Here is a 5,391-nt window from a genome sequence, read left to right on the forward strand (position 1 = left end):
TTTCCCTTTATTTTTCCTCTTCTTGAAAAATTTCTGGATTTTTTTGTTTTTTTATGTACTGATTTCACCTAGAGTTTTTGGGACTTTCCCTTGTTTTTTACTATAGAAACTTATTAGTTTCCCCTCCCCTACTACTTATTAGTTTCCCCCTCTCCCTACTACTTCTCAATCTATTATGGATTTTTCTCTATCATTAAATTGGAAAGGTTTGATTTCTTCTCATATTAATGGTTCCTCCTCTTTAATTCTATCATTTTTTTTTTCTAGTGCAGATGGAAAAAGTATAATTCTCTAATGATGAGATCAATGAAAGTTCAAAACTGTGGAGTTTCCTTCTTGTTGGGTATACTTTGTGGAAAAGACCGTTCTATGATAATCTTTTGCATGTAATCAACAAGATTTGGAAGCTATAAGGTTTTGTTAATCTTCTATATCTTAATGAAGGTTTCTTTTTATTTAAAATTAATTTTTTGTAGATCTTGAAATGTTATTATCTAGTGGTTGTGATTTATTTATAGGAAGTTGCTTACTTTCAAGAGATGGTCTCACAATTTTTAAGCCTATAAGAGAATATGTTGAAGATATTCATATACGAGTAGAATTTCCTAACCTCCATTTGTGTTGTTAGTAAAAAATAAGAGTATCTAAAGTTGCTAGTAAGATCGTTGTGCTCGTTGTTGTTTATCCTATAACAACAAAGGTTGTTGTTTAGCTTTTGCTGGTGCTAGCATATAAGCACATGCTTTATTTTTCCATATTCTATTATTTTAAGTGTGAAAAGGTAAATAGTTTGTGCAAGAATTTATTTATGAGTGGAAATCCACTTCAAGTAAGTCATGCTCTACCTTTGCTCATGATTCTTTAAGTTGTATGAAAAGTATTGTTAAGAAACATGTGTGAATCACTCTTGCTTATAGAGGTTGGAGTAAGAATATCACTACTACTACTACTACTACTACTACTAATAAGTTATAGTTCTTCTTTGGTTCTTATTTCACTTAAATAAACTGGTATCATTGTTATTCTTCCTTGTGCCTATGGGTATTGTTACAAATAATGATTTAATTCTAAATCCTATTTTTTCTATCAATGGTTGAGAAGGATCTTGTGAATCTTGCTTAGAATCTTGATATTTTGTTGACAAGTCTTCAAATAATGATACATGTGAAGCTGCTTCTAATGAGAATAATTTTAATTTGCAGGTTGATAATATATTGCCTATGAATTCTTCTAGTATTGATAATGATGTAAATAAAAAGATTACTTGGGAGAGTGATTCCTTAGTTTCTACTAAAATAAGATATTAGCTTTATTCATCCTACGCCTTCTAGAAAGAAGAAAGACAAGTAAAAAGATATTGTTTCTTAGTTTTTTCATCAATAATATGCTTTTCCATTAGTTTTTTGTTATGATTTATTCTAATCTTATTAATTGGAATGTGATAGAGTTAAATAGTTTTGTCTGTTTATCTAACTGCAAGAAGCTTATTAGTGATTGTAAAGTAGATTTTATTTGTTTTCTAAAGACTAGGATTTTTATTGATAGTTTGCTTGACTCTTTTATTTCTAATTGTTTGAAACTATTCCCTTATGAAGGAAGAACTAAAAATTTTAACCATGCTAATAATGATAGGATTTGGTCAAATTGATTCTAAGGCAATGCATTTTTCTATTTTTAACATTGGTCCTCAATTTATCCATGGTATTATTTCTTTCTTTTCTTCAATTTGTTTCAATATCACTATTTTTTATGCTGATAATAATGTTGCCATAAGAAAAATATTTATGGGATTTTATAAATACTATTAGTATTAATATTAATGTGTTTTAGCTTTTATTTAATGATTTTAATTGTATTCATACTTGTAAGGAGGAAGTTGGAGATATTCCCCACATTCATAGTAGACTTGTTGATTTTAATAACTGTAATCTTGATAATGGTCTGATTGAGCTTCATAATACTGGTTACTCTTATATTTTGATTAAAATCAATTGTATAATCTAATTAAATGTTTACTTAATAGAGCTTTTTGCAATAACTCTTTGATCCCGATGATATAGTTGAGCAAAATATATAAATTTGACTCCGCTTTTCAATGGTGCAAAAAACTTGATGCGTTATTTTATAAATAAGAAATTTAAGCCTCGTTATCAAGTAATACAAGACTTTCTGTTTAAACCCCAAATATCAAATATCGATAAATATCGATCCCACGAGGAATGTTTAAATTTGAAGTGATAAATTAACTAGAAAATTCACAGCAATAAAATAAAATTACTGTAACTAATTTCGAATATTTGATGTACTATCAGAACTAAATTATAAACTACTAGCAAAGCTGAAATGCAAAGTTTAAACAGTAACTACCAAACTATGTTTATGTGATGAAGTTATCAAATATGAAAAAACATTTTTTCCACTACAATAAGTTTTTGGTAAAGTGAGATTAGATAAATGGTTTAAATATGTATTGTGCCAAATAGGAACAATTTTAATTCTCTACAATGATTCAATGTTATAGAGAATAATTGGCTAATCTCAAGTTTAGTCCTAAATCTGTGGTTAGACTGGGAGGATACTAGCTCTCATTCCATAGCTCCCACTTCGCTTCCCCTGAAGGCTAACACTCACTTTAGTTCTTAAACACTAAGACCAAATTGGGGATTTTAGTTTGTCACTCTAAAATCTCCAATTTTTTTGTCACTTTTAGTTTGTCACTCTAAAATCTCCAATTTTACACCCAACAATGTATATTTCCCTATTTATTTGCACTTAATCCCATGAACGAAATACTCCTCTCTTGAATTAAATGTGATTCTCACTTTATTGTAGAACTCATACTCCATTTCCCAGATCATACGTTTCACAAAATATTTTAACATTTCAATTGGCCAGATCAAAAGGTAAATTAAGAACGAAGTTGAAAAACCATCACATTTATTTTATATTTTAAAATTGATACATTAAAAAATTTCTCTTCATTTCACCATATCTCAGAGTAGGGAGAAAGATAAAGAAAACTGCTCAGATTTCATGAGAAAAATACAATAAAACACAAATTTTATACATAAAAGAAAGTTCATACAACAATAATAAACAAACAACACTTATCTGAAACTTTTTCTCAAAGCAAATCTCTTGTAGTCTCTTTTTACAATACTTTCTTTTTACAATACTTTTGATTCTCTCTTAGAAGATGTAGGAAGAAGAAATCTCTCACTTCTCTCCCTCTTTAACAACTCTTAAAAAAGAATTCACACTTAAACTCACGACAAAAACTCAAATCTCTAAAGAAAAAAATGACTAATGGACTCTATGTGGTTGGGGGGAGTGAAATTGGGATTTCTGATCAATTTTCGCCCTAAATAGAGCCTAATTTTGATTTTCCAATAGGTTCATCCAAAAACTTTTCAAAAAGCATCCAAATTTGTTGAATCTTCTAGAAATAGATTTTGCACCGAAATTGGTGTCGTCGGCACCAGTGGCCCATGAATTAATTTCGTGCTTTCTATCAAATGGCGCTGTCGGAGCTGCTACTGGCGCCGTCCGTGCTGAGTATATTCTGGCCTCAGTTCTGTAGGTCTGTGCTGTCGGCGTTCATCCTGGCACTGTCGGCGCTGAGTATTTCCTCAAAAACGCCATTTTGACTCCAAATTCCGTCATTTTTGCTTCAACTCCTAAAAATCAATAACCTGAAATAAAACATGAAAAATACCTTCCTTTAAAAAATACCTTCCTTTAAAGCGCCTTTAAAGCGCAATATCACCAAAAAAATGAGTATAAAATATAGGTCTAAATATGCATATATTTTTGGTGTATCACTCCTGGATTAATGCTTTTTTTTAATTCTTTTTTTAAGTTTTAAATCTTTTTTTATTCTGATCATCATCCTATTATTGCGAATTTTAGTAACTCTACTAAACATAATTGTAGATTTATGTATAACAACTTCCTTAGTTCTTGTCATGAGTTTTATGACATTGTTTCTAAGGCTCGGCTCATTCATGTTCAAGGTGATCATATTTTTCTTCATGTAATAAATATTCTTAAGAATTTTGAGATCACATTGAGAAATGAGAATGAAAACTGATCTAACTTTCTTCAAAAGCACATTGTCAATTTGAAAGATAAAAAGAATTTGGTAGTGAATCAACTTGAATATGACCCTCTTTGCAAAAATCTTCTACAACAAGCTTCAATTCTCAAAAAAGTATTATTAATGCTAATATTTGTGATTATAAAAGGGCTAAGAAAAGAGCTAATTACTCTTGGCTTAATTTCTTAAATGTCTTTGACTAATATAATTATTATGCCAACAATAAAGCAAGATAACAAACTCCCTTCACACAAACTGTCAAAATATAACAATCACATCCAAACTGTTGAGATAAATTAGGTTCTCATAGTTGTTCCGAGAACCTTTCTCCAACTCTCTCTCTCTCTCTCTCTCTCTCTCTCTCTCTATGTATGTATATATATATATATACCATGATTCATAGAATATAATGAAATATAATTTATGTTATATGTCTTCATTAGGTTGTTCCTTCATGGTATCAGAGTAGGAGACCAAGTGAATTTGAGCGACCCTTGGGACCTTCTTCTCCAAGTAACGCCCATTCTGAACCATTTCCTTCTCCTTGCTACTACTTCAAGGTAACAAATCTTTTTAATTACACATGGGGATATTGTCTGCTTCATCCCATCCTCCCATGGAGAACTCCCAAACATCCGAGACAAAGTGACAATTGAACATATCTTGATTTCTACTATCACAACATCACTTAATTTCTCATGAGTAATATAAAAAAATTCCTCACAAAATCAATTATCACCCGATAAATGAAAATCCCAAATCCTAAAAATGTTGATTTTTTAGGGTTTCTAGATGGTAGCATCCCATGTCCCTCAACATTCATTGTTGACATAACGTCTTCAACTCTCAATATCAAATACCACATGGCTTCTCATTGACCAAAAATTGGCAGCATCATTGTATTCCACTATATCCTCATAATTCTTATCTTATTACTCTCTCAAAAGACTACATTCCACTAGCATGCCATGCCTCATACAACTTAAGAATGAATTACATTACTTGCTAATAAATTCCCAAATTAAGACCTAATAGCTGTCAACTATCAAAGCTCTTGTTGACAGCATCTCCACAACCGGTGGTCGTATTGATCAAGAGGATATTGTATGATGACTATGACACCCATAAGAGGGGTTGGATTAATGTTTGAAAAAAAATGATTAATTAAAAGATCTAAATTTGTTTTATTATAATTTTATAAGAATTTTGAATAACACAAAATACAAAAACTTTCAAGCAAAGTAAATATCAATATACGATAAGTGCAAATAAAAGAAATAACAGCCATAATATTT

This window comes from Phalaenopsis equestris, unplaced genomic scaffold (assembly GCF_001263595.1).
Source record: "Phalaenopsis equestris unplaced genomic scaffold, ASM126359v1 Scaffold000884, whole genome shotgun sequence".
Taxonomy (NCBI): Eukaryota; Viridiplantae; Streptophyta; class Magnoliopsida; order Asparagales; family Orchidaceae; genus Phalaenopsis; species Phalaenopsis equestris.